The following is a 20,877-nucleotide window of genomic DNA, read 5'->3' as shown; positions in this document are numbered from 1 at the left end:
GAAGCCTAACACTGACGTTAAAATACATGGTAGTACAGGAATAGTGCAATGCATTTTAGAAGCGATCAAAAGATAGTTACACACATATATATATATTTGTGGTCATGGCTACGGCCAAGAGGTATCCAGAAAACCCTAGGGAGAAAACAACGGGAACAACCTAACCCAGCTAGGCGTGTCTTAGCTGACCTCACTAAATGGCTTGTTGTGTGCCCTAAGCCATGATCGTGGGTAGGCCTATAAGTGGGCATACCCTGTGGAAATGAGAAGATAAGGGAGGGAGGGTGGGGCACCTGAAAACACACACCTGTGAGTGAGGGTGTGGCTCGTATATGAAGAGCCTCCGCCCCTCCCACAAATGCAGGCTGACTAATCAGCCTTACCAACTTGTGGTCATGGCTACGGCCAAGAGGTATCCAGAAAACCCTAGGGAGAAAACAACGGGAACAACCTAACCCAGCTAGGCGTGTCTTAGCTGACCTCACTAAATGGCTTGTTGTGTGCCCTAAGCCATGACCGTGGGTAGGCCTATAAGTGGGCAAAAACCAAGCCAAGTAGGGTAGAAGAGGAATTTGAATGGCATGTACAAACTAATCCCCAAGCCAACTGCAAGGCATCCGGGATCTAGAGCGAAAATTCGGGGTATGTGAGGCAAGAGCAGAAGGAAACCTACAACCCATCTTGTGGATGACAAGGCCAGAGACATGATGCTCAATATTGCGGATATTGCACAAAAGCGGAATGGAGGACCGAGAAAACGTTGTGAAATGGATCATAAAAACCAACTGAAACTTGTAAAGTTTGGTTCTAGTGTGAGTACTGGCAATGCCCTAGCGTCAGGAGATCATGGGACCAAAACCTAACTGCCTAGACTATGCAGGAATGAGGGCCAAAAAGAACCATGTAGATAGGAAGAGAATCCTTGAATAGTTACCCAGACAACAGCTATCCGCGCTTTGTTCTACTGTGCGCCCCTGAGAATTGTTTTTACGCTTGAGACGTGAAGACCGACCTACTATCTGAATCTTCTACCGTGAGAAAATGCTGGACCTTGTCCAAAATCCGATTCAGCGTGGTTGTAGGGAGTCGGAGGTTAGTGCGGCAAGAAGCTATGAAGCCATAATATACAAGATTCTGTCTATGCCCTCCCATGAGTGAGGGAATGCAATGCAATGAAGCTACTGGCGAAAATGAATTCCTGGTCGTGGTAAAAAGGCAAAGACTTTGCGTGGGGACCTGGTTGACAAGATATGATCGACTACAATCAGAGACTGAAATGCTAGAGCGAATTGCCCTACTTGTTCTTCCTCTGGCAGGACCTGAACGAAAGCATAAAAAATATAAGAAAGACGAAATATCTGCGTAAGACATGACAATAATGCTGTAGGGCGAACCGGACCAGTTTGCGGTCAAAACATAAAATGAGCGATCAACGTGGATTATTAGGGAAGCAGGTATGTATGCGATACATAGGGGCCATGGGGCCGAAGCAGTCGTCGGGCCCCCGAAGCCATGGGGCCGAAGCAGTCGTCGGGCCCCCGAAGCCATAGGGCCGAAGCAGTCGTCGGGCCCCCGAAGCCATAGGGCCGAAGCAGTCATCGGGCCCCCGAAGCCATAGGGCCGAAGCAGTCGTCGGGCCCCCGAAGCCATGGATCAACATGGAGCGATCAACATGGATTATTAGGAAATTAGGGAAGCAGGTATGTGTGCGATACATAGGGGCCAGCCTAGATGCACAGATGGACAACCAACCAGGCAATCAGCCCAGCAGGACTGAAAACAGTCGTCGGGCCCCCGAAGCCAAGGGGCCGAAGCAGGTCGTCGGGCCCCCGAAGCCATGGGGCCGAAGCAGGTCGTCGGGCCCCCGAAGCCATGGGGCCGAAGCAGGTCGTCGGGCCCTCGAAGCCATGGGGCTGAAGCAGGTCGTCGGGCCCCCGAAGCCATGGGGCCGAAGCAGGTCGTCGGGCCCCCGAAGCCATGGGGCCGAAGCAGGTCGTCGGGCCCCCGAAGCCATGGGGCCGAAGCAGGTCGTCGGGCCCCCGAAGCCATGGGGCCGAAGCAGTCGTCGGGCCCCCGAAGCCATGGATCAACATGGAGCGATCAACATGGATTATTAGGAAATTAGGGAAGCAGGTATGTGTGCGATACATAGGGACCAAATCAGCCTAGATGCACAGATGGACAACCAACCAGGCAATCAGCCCAGCTGGTTTGAAAACAGTCGTCGGGCCCCCGAAGCCATGGGGCCGAAGCAGGTCGTCGGGCCCCCGAAGCCATGGGGCCGAAGCAGGTCGTCGGGCCCCCGAAGCCATGGGGCCGAAGCAGGTCGTCGGGCCCCCGAAGCCATGGGGCCGAAGCAGTCGTCGGGCCCCCGAAGCCATGGATCAACATGGAGCGATCAACATGGATTATTAGGAAATTAGGGAAGCAGGTATGTGTGCGATACATAGGGACCAAATCAGCCTAGATGCACAGATGGACAACCAACCAGGCAATCAGCCCAGCTGGTTTGAAAACAGTCGTCGGGCCCCCAAAGCCATGGGGGCGAAGCAGTCGTCGGGCCCCCGAAGCCATGGGGCCGAAGCAGTCGTCGGGCCCCCAAAGCAATTTTTTTTTTTTTAAGAATTATAACTATGAAAAGTGACATGAATAAGGTGCACTTGAATTAAACCATGAGCCTGACCGATGTGGCAGGTGATACCCAAGATAAACTACGTGGCCTGAATAACATGCAAGGCGAAATATCGTTAGGAACGAGACCTGACCAATGTGGAAGGTGACCCCAATAGTTCAACTGCATGACCTGAAAAGACGAAGGGAAATGTGACAGAAAATGGAGATAATAACGGACATTAACTCAAATTAATAACATAAGCAGGTAAAGATATGAGTCATTCAAAAGCATAGCTGCACAGGTGGACAGACAACCATTGGTCAGACCCCTGAAGCCATGGGGCTGAAGCAACCACCAGGGGCCCATGGGGCCGGGCAGCCGCCGGGATGCGAACCTTAGAATTAAGGACGGCTGGGGAAAAGATTGGGCCTTAACCCAACGGGTTTAGTAAGCAACCGGGACTCGAGAACCTAGAAAGACAAAGACATGGACTCGCATAACCTCCAACAGAAACCTGGGACACTAACCAGCCTACAACCATGTCGTACCCTTAACAAACAAAACATGAAAAGCGGTCAAGGGGCCCCCGGAGCCATGAGGCCGGATCGGTCATAGGGCCCCCGAAGCCAGAGGGATGACGTTGCGGTGACGATAAGTAATTAAAACGTAAGCCGGACCTGATGGCATATGAAGCGACTTGAATGATTGGATTGGTTAGAAGGTGGCCTAAGGAACATGACTGCCAACAGGCGTTAAAAATATAGACATTAGTAATCCGAAGCACGTGCATACATAAAACACTAACCACCGCGAACCATAAATGTAAACATGAAATGCCTGGGGCATTGCGAGTTCGCTAAGAGAAGTCTCTTATCGTGACAAACAAATGAACAGCTTGTGAAAACATACCAGGAAACGGACTCCTATCGGCCCACTGACCTCCGCTGAGGAGCTGTTTGGTGAACTGGGGCAGGAGACCAGTCTGAGTAAATACGAAACAGGATTAAACAGAAACTAGGCCTATGGAATGTTACAGACCACCGAGGAAGGGAACGTAAGCCTGAAAAGAACGCAGTTATGTTTGTCAGGAGAGAGGTACCAGAGCGGTGGGTGCAGACTGCCCCGGTGAGATTGAGCAAAACCATGATGTAGCAATAAACAGGAGAATGCAGCTTGAGTGGGAGCAGAGTACAACACATGATGTAACAACAAATGGGTGAATGCAGCTTTGGATGTGAGTGGTACCTAAAAACATGGTATAGGCGCATGAAAAGCATGGTATAAAGACGTATAAATGCAACCTGAAAGTGAGCAGAGTATTGACGTGATGCGAAAGCAGACGTGGACGCAGCTCTAGTAGTGAAAGGAGTATAGGACAAGATGTGAAAAGCAGACATGCGGACGCAGCTTTGGATGTGAACGGAATATTAACTTGATGTGACCGCAGACATGGAAAGCGGCTTTGGTGAGTGGGGTATACAACCTGGTGTAGCAGTAGAACTGTGAACACAAATTTGGGTATAAGCAGAGCATGAAGATTGGTATAATTGCAGCTCTGGTTGTGAGTGGAGCAAGGTGGGAACACCAGGGTGGTGCGTCCAGAGCATGAAAACGGAGTAACAGTAGCAGCTATGGCTGTAAGCCGAGTATACAACATGTAATGACAGGCATGTAATACGGATCCGGCTGTCGGCTGGGGATGGAATGAGATGTAACAGCCAACAGGTGAGCGCAGCTTGAGTGTGAGACCAATCTGAGTGAATACGAACCAAGAGTAGAAAAGTGCAGTACAGTGAAGACGTGCCGATGCAGCATAAGACATTAAATAAAAGCCGAAAGTGTAAATGCCGCTCAGGATAACAGCGGAGCATGAAAGTATGAGATTGTGGAGAAGCTCTGCCTGTATATTTATGTTTAAATTGTACTGGAGCTGTCATTTGGCATTCCGGGCACTAGAGGCCGCTGTTTTGCAGCACAGTCAGCATGCTTCTGGGTGAACCAGTAAGTGTTGATCTGACATGGTGGAAGGATTGTGCTGTGAGGGGCTGGATCCGATTCCATCCTGGCTTGCAGATGTCCGGCAGTGAATGGATACTCAAAGGAAGGAGAGCATCTGCTGTCCCCTGTCTGGATCCAGCACTTTGAAAGAGAGGTTGTCCCAGGAAGACCAGTTCCAGTGTATGGACAGAAAACCGTAGCATCAAGCAAGGCCGCACGGTTGCTGAGAGCTTGGTGGCCATCCCGGGTAAGCGGCATCCTAGGGCCCAGAACGGACGCAGGTCAGTACATCTGATTACCAATTGTACTTCACTGTTTGGCGCCTAAAGTAACAGAGACTAGCCTAGGCCTTGTATGAGCTAGTTAGATAGGGTTATAGCTTTGTTAGGCCTTACTGTACTGGACTGCAGCAGTAATTGACTTGCAGGCTCTGCTGTGTCTGCCAGGTGTGTCTTCTATAGCGGCACAGTACGACTTGTAGGCTCTGCTGTGTACGCCAACAGGCTAGGCCTGTCCCTCGGACAGGGACGGTGACTGTGGGCCTGGGGTATTACTTATACTGTTTGTACTTGTGTTAATACTGTTTCCAAAGTAAAGTTTATATTCTTGCATATAAAGCTGGTGTCAGTGTTGCTTCCATGTCTGTGACTTTGCTGTATCCTGGGGAGCCCACCCCGGTACACGGCTTACGAAAGTGAAATACATGAAGTTTAAAGATGGTGGTAGCGGGGGGGGGGGGGGGGACACATGGCAAGGAACAGCTACAGCAAAAGGCCTAAACAATAAACACTGTGTCCGATCTCCAAACATGACGTCAGGTGCAGCCCGGGTAACTCTTACTTCAGCTGGATTGCTGTAAAGAAACTTTTTATACGAGACGAACGAAGCAAAGTGAAACTTGTAAGATTTATAGGAACCAACTCTTATTACCAACAAACAAAAATGAAAAGCAAATGGAAGTATTTAGGCCCAAACGAGCAAACCTGAGGTAGCAGATTCTGAGGCGAAGCCTCCCGTTCGCTAGCAAAGTCGGATCCGACCGGCCTGGAGAGACGGCCCCGGCCCAACCTACTTACGTAGTATGGCGCGTGCATGCTAAGGTAGCAGAGAGCAAAATAACAAGCTCCATGCTGCAAAGAAAGACTCCTACCACCAGAGAACCTAGTGTGCTAATGACACCCAGCGGCAGCTGTGCACCTGAAAACACACACCTGTGAGTGAGGGTGTGGCTCGTATATGAAGAGCCTCCGCCCCTCCCACAAATGCAGGCTGACTAATCAGCCTTACCAACATATATATATATATATATATATATATATATATATATATATATATAGTAAAGGACGCCAAGGTTGGGTCCTCAGTGACAGATATGTATCACCAATTACCTAGGATCCGGTAACCACAGGGTTAACTCACTCTCCTGATTGGAGGAAAAGGAAGTGAGTGAGGGTGGTGTGGTGTGGAGTGTGTGGTGTGGTGGACACACTGCTGTGGCTGGCTGTGAACAGAGCTGGAAACTGAGGACATGTGGAAAGTTTGGCAAGAAAGCCGAATCTACCACGGACTAAAAAGAACCCAGGGTAAAAAATACCTTTTATTTTGAACGGACTGTTCTATTGATTATGTTGTACTGAACTAAGTGGACTTTAAGTTGGGTTTGTTTGGACCTTGGCTGCTGGAAGCTGTACCTATTTTCATTTTGGAAAATAAATATCTGTTTTCTTTAACCCTGGGCTTGCTCATGCACCTGGTTTATTGGAGCGATCTTCCCCCATATTACAATTGGTGTCGGATGCGGGCAGGGCATGAAAGCCACAAAAGCCGTTTAAATCCTAAAAAGTGACATTTAAAGGACAGTACCCTGTTTTGCATGTCTTGGGTGAAATCTCTGCAAGTTGCAGGAAAAGACATGGAGGAGGTTATGAAAGCCCTGCTGCAAGCCACTGCAACTCAGCAGAAAGCTTCGGTGGCTCAGCAGCATGCCACAGTAGAGGCAACCCGCCGCCATGAGGAAGCAATGGCGGCGCAGCAAGAGACAAACCGTGTGGTAATTGCTCAGCTTATGGCACATCAGGAAGCTACACAAGCTCAGGTAGCTGCGTTAAAGGAGGCTGTACAACAGTTGGCTCAAGGACAAGTGCAAGTGAACAATGCCCCTGGGCCCCAAGTTGCTGTAAGAGACAGCCACCTATTACAAAAGCTGACATCTGGTGATGACGTTAAGGTCTTCCTGTTGACTTTCGAAAGAGTAGCAGAAAGAGAAGAGTGGCCTCAGGACCAATGGGCCAGCATCATCGCGCCCTTTCTTACGGGTGACCCTCAACAGGCCTATTTCGACCTGCCAGTCGAACTCGTTAAAAACTATGAGCAGTTAAAGGCAGAGGTCCTGGCTCGACTGGGGGTAGCTACGGCTGTTCGGGCCCAAAGAGTGCACCGCTGGGGTTACCAGGCTGGCCGTCCACCAAGAGCCCAAATGCATATCCTGCAACTAGTAAAAAAGTGGCTGCAGCCTCAGAAATTGACGGGCCCGCAAATTGTAGAACGGGTGGCAATGGACCGGTACCTGCGATCGCTGCCGCATGACATGCAGCGCTGGGTAAGCCATGGGGACCCTGCGACGGCTAATCAGTTGGTGGAACTAGTAGAGCGGTACACCATAGTGGAGGACTTGCTCAGACCCGCCAAGCATCAAGAACCCACGTCGAGAGCAGTACGACCAGTTACCACACCTAGGAGGGGAGCCATCTCGGATTCTGGACCAGAGGTCCGTACAACAGTGCCCTCAGAACCGCGGAGGCTAACTACTGTAAGAAAGGTGGGGGACATACAGTGTTGGCGTTGTCGTGCCTATGGCCATACCCAGACCCAATGCCCTCTTCAGGACGAGCCCATGGAATGCGGGACAGGACGGAGATTCTCCCTGTACGCACAGCGAGTATGCGTCACACATCTTGATGTAACTGCCGATCAGTTTGAGTGTGAAATTTGCGTGAACCATCTCCCAGCCAAAGCTCTCTTGGACTCCGGCAGCATGGTGACGCTAGTCCACGCCAGAATAATCGTGAGACTCTGTCCCGTAAGTACCGTATTTTTCGCCCTATAAGACGCACCGGCCCATAAGACGCACCTAGGTTTTTGGGGAGGAAAATAAGAAAAAAAAATTTTTAACCAAAAGGTGTGCTGTGTGTTTGGTGGGTTTGGAACTAATGGTGGTCTGTGGATGGCACTATTACTGGGGATCTGTGGATGACTGACACTGTTATGGGGGGGATCTGTGGATGACGGACACTGTTATGGGGGGGATGTGTGGATGACGGACACTGTTATGGGGGGGATGTGTGGATGACGGACACTGTTATGGGGGGGATGTGTGGATGACGGACACTGTTATGGGGGGATCTGTGGATGACAGACACTGTTATGGGGGGATCTGTGGATGACGGACACTGTTATGGGGGGATCTGTGGATGACGGACACTGTTATGGGGGGATCTGTGGATGACGGACACTGTTATGGGGGGGATCTGTGGATGACGGACACTGTTATGGGGGGATCTGTGGATGACGGACACTGTTATGGGGGGGGATCTGTGGATAACTGACACTGTTATGGGGGGGATCTGTGGCTTGCACTGTTACAGGGGGGGGGGTCTGTGGCTGACACTGTTACAGGGGGGATCTGTGGATGGCACTGTTACATGGGGGATCCGTGGATGGCACTGTTATGGGCTGGGGGGGTCTGTGGGTGGCACTGTTATATATGTGCCATCCACAGACCCCCCAGCCCATAACAGTGCCATGCACAGACCCCCCCAGCCCATAACAGTGCCATTCACAGATCTCCCCCCCCTGTAACAGTGCCATCCACAGATCGCAATCCGAACCGCCCCCCCCCTCCTCCCGCCCGCTGCCGCTGCCGCGCAAAATATAACTTGTCATATTGAATTAATAGTTATTAAACATGCCCCCCAACTCCTATTACTACCTTTCATCCTAATCGCTGCTGTAGAAATCAGGCAGGCAGGACGGCCGGCCGGCGCGTCTCACTGACATCACTTGCCTGCGCCGCCTACTTCATTCATAAAGTAGGCGGCGCAGGCACGTGACACGAGTTACGCTGCCGCCCGCCCGTCTGGCCTGAATTCTACAGCAGCGATTAGGAGGTAAGGTAGTAATAGGAGTTGGGGGGCATGTTTAATAACTATTACTTCAATATGAGATCTTATATTAGTATACCGGAGCGGCGGGGCGGTGCTATACTACACTGACTGCACCGCCCCGCCGCTATTGCCGGCCCCCAGCTCCTCCCAGTCCCTCCCCGAGTCCCCGCTCTGCTCATACATCGCAGCTTGCGATGTAAAAGTGGCAGCATTCGCCCCATAAGACGCAGGGGCATTTCTCCCCCATTTTGGGGGAAGAAAAAGTGCGTCTTATGGGGCGAAAAATACGGTAAGACTCTTCGTGTTGTTTGTATTCATGGGGACACTAAGGAATACCCCTTAATACCAGTGACTATTGCCCATGGCTGTACTTCCGTGACCCAGGAAGTTGGGATAGTGAACAGCCTGATCCATGATGTTATTGTGGGGCGAGACTGTCCGATATTTCTAGACCTGTGGAAACAGGCGCAAAGTGGGTTCCCTGAACAGTCAGAAAGACTAGAGACTTTGACCTCTGATGGGTCAAATCAGGAGAGTAGTGGTCCCGAACTGCCCAGGACCCTTCTCCCCAATATGGACATGCCAACATACCAACATACCCAGACCTGAATGTACCCAAGGGTGCGTTTAGCTCCGCCCATTTACAGGATCCCTCCTTAACACATGCTAGAGAGCAGGTGGTGGTTATAAATGGAGTCTCGCAGGTTCCCGAGGCAGAACGGGCTGCCCAAGGAGATCTTGACAGACCAGGGCACCCCGTTTATGTCGAAGGTCATGGCGGACCTCTGCGAGCTGTTTCAGATCCGACAGTTGCGGATGTCCGTCTATCACCCACAGACGGATGGCCTTGTAGAGCGATTCAACAAAATATTAAAGCTCATGTTAAAAAGAGTAGTCCAGAAGGACGGAAAAGATTGGGACATGTTGCTACCAGCCTTGTTGTTCGCCATACGGGAGGTTCCGCAGGCCTCCACGAGATTCTCGCCATTTGAACTCCTGTATGGGCGGAGACCCCGTGGACTTCTGGATTTGGTGAAGGAAACCTGGGAAGGTGAGTCCTTACCGCACCAGACCCTGGTAGAACATATCTCCCAAATGAGAGAGAGAGTGGCTAAAGTGATGCTGCTGGTTAAGGAACATCTCCAGAAGGCCCAGGATGCCCAGAGGCGGGTATATAACCGGTCAGCTAAATTAAGGCAGTTTTCAATAGGAGACCGAGTAGCGGTTCTGATTTCCACTGTGGAAAGCAAGTTCTTAGCCAGGTGGCAGGGTCCATTTGAAGTGGTAGAAAGGGTAGGTGAGGTGAATTATAAGGTACACCAGCCTGGGAAGAGGAAACCCTACCAGATCTACCACGTAAACCTGTTGAAATCCTGGAAAGATCGGGATCAAGTGACAGCTATGGCAAGGGTCATGGTAGAGGACCCTGTAGGAGCCGACCAGGTATTTGTGGCTGACACGCTGTCCAAGTCCCAAAGGCAACAAACAATAGAGTTTCTTCAGAGAAACAGAGATAAATTCTCAGGTTTGCCAGGGCTCACTAATGTCGTTAAACATGACATTGTCACAAAGCCCAATGTGATAATCTGGCTGAAGCCATACCGAGTTCCAGAGGAAAGCGGTATCTGAAGAAGTAAAAAGAATGCTTGAGCTGGATGACATTGAAGAATCGCTGAGTGAATGGTCAAGTCCAATTGTGTTGATACCGAAGCCCAACGGCACACTGCGATTCTGCAATGACTTCAGAAAACTAAATGAGGTTTCAAAGTTTGATGCCCCGGGTAGACGAATGAATTGAGAGATTAGGGTCTGCCCGATATATCACTACGCTGGATCTCACGAAAGGGAACTGGCAAATTCCTCTCACCCGGGAAGCCAGAGAAAAGACGGCATTCTCCACTCCGGAGGGCCACTGTCAATACAAAAGGATGCCCTTTGGCTTACACTCTGCCCCTGCCACGTTTCAAAGAGCTATGGACAAGATATTGCGTCCCCATGGACGGTACGCATCAGTATACCTGGATGACATTGTCCTTTTCAGTACCAATTGGGAATCCCATCTCACTCGGGTCCAGGTAGTCCTAGACTCTTTGAAAGGGGCAGGGTTTACAGTGAACCCGGAAAAGTCCGCCATTGGGATGGAGGAAGCAAAGTACCTGGGATACACCGTAGCCAGAGGGCTAGTAAAGCCACAGATGAGCAAGGTGGAAGCCATACAGAACTGGCCTCGCCCTCTTACCAAGAAGCAGGTTCGGGCGTTCTTGGGGATAGTGGGCTATTACAGGAGATTTGTCCCTAACTTTGCCACTATTGCGACCCCTTTGACGGACTTAACAAAAGGAAAGAAATCTGCCATGATCAAATGGAGTAGGGAGGCTGAGGAGGCTTTTCAGAAACTTAAAAGGGCCTTATGTGAGTCTCCGGTGCTTGTCGCACCAGACTTCTCAAAATAATTTGTGGTCCAGACGGACGCTTCAAGTGCAGGTCTAGGCGCCGTCCTGTCTCAGGTGGTCAATGGGGAGGAACACCCTGTGGTCTTTCTCAAGAGGAAGCTGACAGCGGCAGAGAGGAACTATGCTCTGGTAGAGCGAGAGTGTCTGGCCATCAAGTGGGCTCTAGACTCTCTGCGATATTTCCAGCTGGGTAGGAAATTCCGCCTGGTGTCTGACCATGCCCCAATGACCTGGATGAGACAGCACAAACAGACCAATGCCAGGGTCACAAGATAGTTCCTCTCTCTCCAGGATTTCAACTTTTGTGGTCGAACATAGGTCAGGGAGTCAACATCAGAATGCTGATGCTCTCTCCCGGGTGCATTGCATGTTATCCACAAGTGCCTCTGCCGCCCCTGTGTCGGGGCAGAGAGGGGGGATATGTAAAGGACGCCAAGGTTGGGTCCTCAGTGACAGATATGTATCACCAATATTTGGTTTGTGGTGCCTTTTAAGAAGGCACTACCTAGGATCCGGTAACCACAGGGTTAACTCACTCTCCTGATAAGAGGAAAAGGAAGTGAGTGAGGGTGGTGTGGAGTGCGTGGTGTGGTGGACACACTGCTGTGGCTGGCTGTGAACAGAGCTGGAAACTGAGGACATGTGGAAAGTTTGGCAAGAAAGCCGACTGGAATCTACCACGGACTAAAAAGAACCCAGGGTAAAAATACCTTTTTTTTGAACGGACTGTTCTATTGATTGATGTACTGAACTAAGCGGACTTTAAGTTGGGTTTGTTTGGACCTTGGCTGCTGGAAGCTGCACCTATTTTCGTTTTAGAAAATAAATATGTTTTCTTTTAACCCTGGGCTGGCTCGTGCATCTGGTTTATTGGAGCGATCTTCCCATCTTCCCCCATATTACAATATATATATATATATATATATATATATATAAAGGAGAAAATCCACAGCACATCCAAGTTGTAAAAAGTAAAAGACGGCTTTATTCACCAGACACGCGACGTTTCGATCCGCTCAATGGGATCTTTTTCAAGCAGTGTTTTACAGTCTTTTACTTTTTACAACTTGGATGTGCTGTGGATTTTTCTCCTTTATATCCCTGGAGGTGGATCGCCTCCTCAGCCGCTGGCATATATATATATTATAGTCCCCTTTTGGGATTAGTAAATGGTAAAAAAAGACTATATATATATATGCATACACAGTACAGACCAAAAGTTTGGACTTCTCATTCAAAGAGTTTTCTTTTATTTTCATGACTATGAAAATTGTAGATTCACACTGAAGGCATCAAAAATATGAATTAACACATGTGGAATTATATACATAACAAAAAAGTGTGAAACAACTGAAAATATGTCATATTCTAAGTTCTTCAAGGTAGCCACCTTTTGCATTGATTACTGCTTTGCACACTCTTGGCATTCTCTTGATGAGCTTCATTGATAAATGACCCCCTTAGATTTTAGGCCAAAAACTTCAGTTTTGGTTTTATCAGACCAGGAAATCTTAGTTCTCACAGTCTTAAGTGGCATTTCATGTGTCTTAGGCTACATGCACACGACCGTATGTGTTTTGCAGCCGCAAATTGCAGATATTCAAAAAAAACAAAAACGGATGACATCCGTATGCCATCTGTTTTTTTTTTTTTTTTCCGGATCCGTTGTAACAATGCCTAAAACGGACAAGAATAGGACACAATTTTTTTGCGGGGCTACGGAATGGACATACTTTCCAAATTTTTTGCGGACCCATTGAAATGAATGGGTCAACATCCTATCCTATGTGCTTTATAGGCAGTTCTTTCCTGATATGGGGGGTGTCTTTCCAAATCTTGTCCAATTGAATTTACCACAGATCATATACAGCCAGGTCCATAAATATTGGGACAGCGACATAATTCTAACATTTTTGGCTCTATACACCACCACAATGGATTTGAAATGAAACTAACAAGATGTGCTTTAACTGCAGACTGTCAGCTTTAATTTAAGGATATTTACATCTAAGTCAGGTGAACGGTGTAGGAATTATAACAGTTTGCATATGTGCCTCCCACTTGTTAAGGAACGAAAAGTAATCAAACTTTCACTTTTTAACCCCTTAGGGGCACAGCATTATTTCACCTTAAGGACCATGCCATTTTTTGCAAATCTGACCAGAGTCACTTTAAGTGCTGATGACCTTAAAACGCTTTGACTTATCCAGGCCATTCTGAGATTGTTTTTTTTCGTCACATATTGTACTTCATGACACTGGTAAAATGAAGTAAAAAAAAATAAATTATTTATAAAAAATACAAAATTTACCTAATTATTTTTTAAAAAATTGCAAATTTCCAAGTTTCAATTTCTCTACTTCTATAATACATAGTAATACCTACAAAAATAGTTAGTAATTTCTTTACATTCCCCATATGTCTACTTCATGTTTGGATCAATTTGGGAATGATATTTTATTTTTGGGGGATGTTACAAGGCTTAGGCTACTTTCACACTAGCGTTCGATCGGATCCGTTCTGAACGGATCCGCTCATATTAATGCAGACGGTGGCTCAGTTCAGAACGGACCAGTTAGAATTACCATGAACAAAAAAAAACATGATAGTGCAAACGGATCCGTTTTGACTTTACATTGAAAGTCAATGGGGGACGGATCCGTTTGAAAATTGAGCCATACTGTGTCAACTTCAAACGGATCCGTCCCCATTGACTTACATTGTAAGTCTGGACGGATCCGTTTGCCTCCGCACGGCCAGGCGGACGCCCGAACACTGCAAGCAGCGTTCAGGTGTCCGCCTGCTGAGCGGAGCGGAGGACAAACGGTGCCAGACTGATGCATTCTGAGCGGATCCGTATCCACTCGGTATGCATTAGGGCTGGACGGATCCATTCGGGGACGCTTGTGAGAGCCTTCAAACGGAACTCACAAGCGGAGCCCCGAACGCAAGTGTGAAAGTAGCCTTAGAAGTTTAGAAGCAAATCTTGAAATTTTTCAGGGACCAGTAGGGACCAGTTCAGGTCTGAAGTCACTTTGTGAGACTTACATAATAGAAACCACCCTATTCTAGAAACTACACCCCTCAAGGTATTCAAAACTGATTTTACAAACGTCTTTAACCCTTTAGGTGTTCCACAAGAGTTAATGGCAAATGGTGATAAAATTTCAGAATTTAGATTTTTTGGGCAAATTTTCCATTTTAATCCATTTTTTTCAGTAACAAAACAAGGGTTCACAACAAAACTCAATATTTATTGCCCCGATTCTGTAGTTTGCAGAAACATCCCATATGTGGCCGTAAACTACTGTACGGGCATACAGTAGGGCGTAGAGGGAAAGGTGCACCGTATGGTTTTTGGAAGGCAGATTTTACTGGACTTTTTTTGACACCATGTCCCATTTGAAGCCCCCCTGATGCACCCCTAGAGTAGAAACTCCAGAAAAGTGACCTATCTAAGAAACTACTAGCTACTTTTTTGGCAGATTTTCCATTTTAATAATTTTTTTTCCAGTTACAAAGCAAGGGTTAACAGCCAAACAAAACTCAGTATTTATGGCTTTGATTCTGTAGTTTACAGAAACACCCCATATGTGGTCGTAAACCACTGTACGGGCACACAGCAGGGTGCAGAAGAAGACCGTTTTTTTGACACAATGTCCCATTTGAAAGCCCCCCTGATGCACCCCTAGAGTAGAAACTCCAAAAAAGTGACCCCATTTTAGAAACTACTGGCTAGGGTGGCAGTATTGTTGGTACTAATTTAGGGTACATATTATTTTTTGTTGCTCTATATTACACTTTTTGTGAGGCAAGGTAACAAGAAAAAGCTGTTTTGGCATTGTTATTATTTTTTGTTATTTTCAACATCATGTAATATTTTTATAGAGCAGGTTGTCATGGACGCGGCGATACCTAATATGTATACAATTTTTTTTATTTATGTAAGTTTTACACAATGATTTCATTTTTGAAACAAAAAAAAATCATGTTTTAATGTCTCCATAGTCTGAGAGCCATAGTTTTTTCAGTTTTTGGGCAAATATCTTGGGTAGGGTATGATTTTTGCGGGATGATATGGCGGTTTTATTGGCACTATTTTGGGGTGCGTATGCTTTTTTGATCGCTTGCTATTACACATTTGTGATGTAAGGTGACCAAAAATGGCTTTTTTTAACGGTGTCTTTTTTTTTTTTTTTTTTACGGTGTTCACCTGAGGGGTTAGATCATGTGATATTTTTATAGAGCAGGTTATTATGGACGCGGCGATACCTAACGTATACTTTTTTTAATTTATGTAAGTTTTACACAATTATCTCATTTTTGAAACAAAAATCAAAAAATCAAGTTTTAGTGTCTCCATATTCTGAGAGCCATAATTTTTTCAGTTTTTGGGCGATTATCTTAGGTAGGGTCTGATTTTTTTTTTGTGGGATGACGTGACTGTTTGATTGGTACTATTTTGGCGTACATACAACTTTTTTGATCACTTTTATTACCTTTTTTTGGGAAGTAAGGTGGGCAAAATTTCAATTTCATCATATTTTTTTATTTTATGGCATTTAACGTTTGGGTAAAGTAACATGACCATTATAGATCAGGTCGTTACGGACGCGGCGATACCGAATATGTGTAGGGAATTTTATTTTTTTATTTTTTAATCAGTGATAAATGTGTTTTTTTATTTTTACTTTTTCCCCCACTTTTTTAACTCTTTTTTTTTTTACCCAGACCCACTTGGTTCTTGAAGATCCAGTAGGTCTGATGTCTGTATAATACAGTACAGTACACTATATAGTGTACTGTACTGTATTTTACTTACACTTTGAACAGATCTATGCCTTTAGCACAGATCTATTCAGCACCATGGACAGCAGGATGCCTGAGAAGGCGTCCTGTTGCCATGGGAACCTTCCCCGTTTGACACAACTGAGCAGACTGGGAAGGAGGGGAGCTCCCTCCTTCTGTCACCCCATCCTGTCTGGGGGCTGCAAAGGCACAGCAGCCTTTGCAGATCACAGGACGCCCCGGCGCATTTAGCCTAGGTGCCTGCTCAATGATTTGAGCAGGCACCGGGTTCCGATCACCGCCCGCCAGGCGGCAGTGATTGTAACCATACATGACGTACCGGTTCGTCATGTGTCCTTAAGTACAAGGACAACATGACGTACCGATACGTCATGTGCCCTGAAGAGGTTAATACTTGGTTGCAAATCCTTTGCAGTCAATTACAGCCTGAAGTCTGGATTGCATAGACATCACCAGATTCTGGGTTTCATCCCTGGTGATGCTCTGTCAGGCCTCTACTGCAACTGTCTTCAGTTCCTGCTTGTTCTTGGGGCATTTTCCCTTCAGTTTTGTCTTCAGCAAGTGAAATGCATGCTCAATCGGATTCAGGTCAGGTAATTGACTTGGCCATTGCATAACATTCCACTTCTTTGCCTTAATAAACTCTTTGGTTGCTTTTGCAGTATGCTTTCAGTCATTAAGGAATATGTGAAGATATGGTGGCTCACTCTGTTTATAGTTATGGAGTGGGTGCTACTAAGCCTAGAATGACTCACCCAGTCATCGGTAAAGAACAATGTGAAGGATATAGAAAGGCTGAGCACTCACCACCTGGGCCAGACAGAGACACAGACCATGTAGTAAGTGACAATGACAATATTTATTACACCTATTTGTGATCTAGACAATTCAAATATATATTTAAAACACTATGGTATTAATAATGAGTGGGTAATAAAACAATCGTAAATGCTAAAAATCGCATAATAGGAGGCAAAAAATACATCAATACATCTAATATATATATATATATATATATATATATATCAATAACAATATTGAAAGCTAGAAGAATAAATATTATCGGTCAAATATAATAAAAAATCGATAAGAACAATCGATGAAATGATCGATGGGGAATTCGATAGGAACTTCGCCAATAAAATGCTTGATATTTGTGCAGATGGAGCTGTAGACAAAATTCGTGATCTATAAAGTCAATTCGATCGTTTGAGGTCAATTCGATCGTATGAGCAAAATCGACATATAATCAGTTAGTGGGTTACACCTCTTAGTATAGTTAAATTGCCGTCTGACATGAGTTTACGGTGGCGTCCCACGTGGCTCACAATGTCAGATCCGGCGGTACCTGATTCCAGTTGCTTTTTTGGAGTGGTTTGGGTAGTCGTATAGTCCCCAATATGACCAATAAAGCTATGATTGGATAAGAACGACAAATATCTATTTTAAATTACTATTTTATTAATGCATAGATCTTATTTAATTTCATTCTAAAATTTATATAATTAATGTATATACAGGTAAAGGACAACAAAACGCATCCTCATTGAAAAAACCGCATCTGCGATTTAAAAATCGCATCGATAACGCATACGAAAATTTATGTATAATGACAGAATTCAATGGAAAATGTTAAAAAATACTATCGCCAAAAATGACTATATAAGTATAAGCTTTGAAAGTGCTTTTTCTCAACATGAATCATTATTTAGATTATTCCACACAGAGTTTCTATTTGATCGGATCCACACCAGACTTTCGTTTTATCTGATCCTAAAGGATGTTGGGTATAAAAGGGGATAGACTCCCACCACGGGTCACCACTGAGGAAGGGGCCAGGAAAGGACACCGAAACGCGTCTGGTTACTGTAAGACCCGGACATCAGCTGATGAACATCTACGAGACCCCAACATCCTGACAATTGGACTTCAACTTTGTCGAAATTTCGACTTTCTCAGCGTGGAGTGAACACCTCGATATTTACAAATAAGGTCCTGACTCTAAAATCGGGAGATTTGTTCATATGGGGGACTATACGACTACCCGAACCACTCCAAAAAAGCAACTGGAATCAGGTACCGCCGGATCTGACATTGTGAGCCACGTGGGACGCCACCGTAAACTCATGTCAGACGGCAATTGAACTATACTAAGAGTTGTAACCCACTAACTGATTATATGTCGATTTTGCTCATACGATCGAATTGACCTCAAACGATCGAATTGACTTTATAGATCACAAATTTTGTCTACAGCTCCATCTGCACAAATATCGAGCATTTCATTGGCGAAGTTCCTATCAAATTCCCCATCGATCATTTCATCAATTTGTTCTTATCGATTTTTTTTTTTAATTCTATTTAACCGATAATATTTATTCTTCTAGCTTTCAATATTGTTATTGTTATATATATTCGATGTATTGATGTATTTTGTGCCTCCTATTATTATGCGATTTTTAGCATTTACGATTGTTTTATTACCCACTCATTATTAATACCTTATTGTTTTAAATATATATTTAATTGTCTAGATCACAAATAGGTGTAATAAATATTGTCATTGTCACTTACTACATGGTCTGTGTCTCTGTCTGCTCAGCCTTTCTATATCCTTCACATTGCTTTCAGTCATTGTCCATCTGCACTGTGAAGCGCCGTCCAATGAGTTCTGAAACATTTGGCTGAATATGAGCATATAATATTGCCCGAAACACTTCAGAATTCATCCTGCTGCTTTTGTCAGCAGTCACATCATCAATAAATGCAAGAGAACCAGTTCCATTGGCAGCCATAGATGCCCACGCCATGACACTACCACCACCATGCTTCACTGATGAAGTGGTATGCTTAGGATCATGAGCAGTTCCTTTCCTTCTCCATACTCTTCTCTTCCCATCACTCTGGTACAAGTTGATCTTGGTCTCATCTGTCCATAGGATGTTGTTCCAGGACTGTAAAGGCTTTTTAGATGTCGTTTGGCAAACTCTAATCTGGCCTTCCTGTTTTTAAGGCTCACCAATAGTTTACATCTTGTGGTGAACCACCTGTATTTTTTCTGGTGAAGTCTTCTCTTGATTGTTGACTTTGACACACATACACCTACCTCCTGGAGAGTGTTCTTGATCTGGCCAACTGTTGTGAAGGGTGTTTTCTTCACCAGGGAAATAATTATTCGGTCATCCCCCACAGTTGTTTTCCAGGGTCTTCCGGGTCTTTTGGTGTTGCTGAGCTCACAGGTGCGTTTCTTCTTTTTAAGGATGTTCCAAACAGTTGTTTTGGCCACGTCCTAATGTTTTTGCTATCTCTCTCTGATGAGTTTTGTTTTTTCAGCCTAATGATGGCTTGCTTCACTGATAGTGACAGCTCTTCGATCTCATCTTGAGAGTTGACAGCAACAGATTCCAAATCCAAATAGCACACTTGAAATGAACTATGGACCTTTTATCTGCTCGTTGTTATTGGGATAATGAGGGAATAACGCACACCTAGCCATGGAACAGCTGAGAAGCCAATTGTCCCATTACTTTTGGTTCCTTAACAAGTGAGAGGCACGTAATTAAACTGTTGTAATTCCTACACCGTTCACCTGATTTAGATGTAAATACCCTCAAACAAGCTGACAGTCTGCAGTTAAAGCACATTTTGTTCGTTTTATTTCAAATCCATTGTGGTGGTGTATAGAGCCAAAAATGTTACAATTGTGTCCATGTCCCAATATTTATGGACCTGACTATCTCAAGTTTCATAGCAAAGGGTCTGTTTGTTTTTCCATTTTAATAAATGTGCAAAAGTTTCTAAAATTCTGTTTTCACTTTCTCATTATGGGGTACTGAGTGCAGATTTATGGAGCAAAACTTGAATGTATTTTTATTTTAGCACTAGGTCATAACATGACAAAATATGAAAAAATTGAAAGGGTCTGAAGAATTTCTGAATGTATATGAATCTGCTCAGCTCCTCCTGGTCTATAACATGCTTCCTGCAGATTGCCCTGCATTCCATGGTGATAGATTCTGGTTAAAGATAAAACAAGACTGATATGGATGTGTGGGGCTAGAGAAGAACAATATTAGTCTATCAGTGGGAGTATGTAAGCAGTTTTAACCCCTCAAAATTGTTAACAGTTCTACGTAGGTGACGTGGAAGCAGTGTAAGCTTGTATACCTTAGGGTGATGGTCATGTAGGACCCTTGGCTCCCTGCACTAAATATTTCCCCAGCTCCTCTTGTCTGCTTTGATTGATGGCTGTAGCATGCAATCAGGAGACTGCTAAAACTATCATGCAGAGGGAAAGAGCTGAGGACATTGAACACTAAGGGCTTGCCTCCATGACATTTGTGCTGGCAATGCTGGAGGTTTTAAAGGGGTTGTCTAGCTTTTACTGGGTGCATCACTTAATAAAAACTAAACAACCCTGTTTAAAATTCTAGATTTCTTGGTCATCACATATTTATAACTGTCAGCAGTTTTGAAGGACAGTAGTTGACAAATTCCCTTTAAAACCACGGGATCTCTATTGTAATTTTAAGGGCCGCTGTGCAATCCCATACCACTTGCTAATACTAACATAGTTGCAGTCAGAATGTAATGTTTGGTCTAGGCATAGTTGTTTTAGGGTACTTTCACACTAGTGTTTTTCTTTTCCAGCACTGAGTTCCGTCAAAAGGGCTCAATGCCTGAAAAGAACTGATCAGGTATATCCCCATGCATTCTAGATGGAGAGCATTTCGTTCAGGATGTCTTCCGTTCAGTAATTTTGACTGATCAGGCAAAAGATAAAACCGCAGCATTCTACGGTTTTATCTCTGGCCCAAAAAACTGATCAGGATCCTGATCA

General features: G+C 45.5%; 1 protein-coding gene across 1 annotated transcript in view; it reads left to right on the top strand.

The window, feature by feature from the left end:
- The window catches only part of ZFP91 (ZFP91 zinc finger protein, atypical E3 ubiquitin ligase), a 223,232-nt gene that overhangs the window by 67,863 nt on the left and 134,492 nt on the right, over positions 1-20,877 (top strand). The window lies entirely within an intron of this gene.

This window comes from Bufo gargarizans, chromosome 6 (genome assembly GCF_014858855.1).
Source record: "Bufo gargarizans isolate SCDJY-AF-19 chromosome 6, ASM1485885v1, whole genome shotgun sequence".
In the NCBI taxonomy this organism is placed as follows: Eukaryota; Metazoa; Chordata; class Amphibia; order Anura; family Bufonidae; genus Bufo; species Bufo gargarizans.
This window is presented reverse-complemented; position numbering and strand designations above follow the sequence as displayed.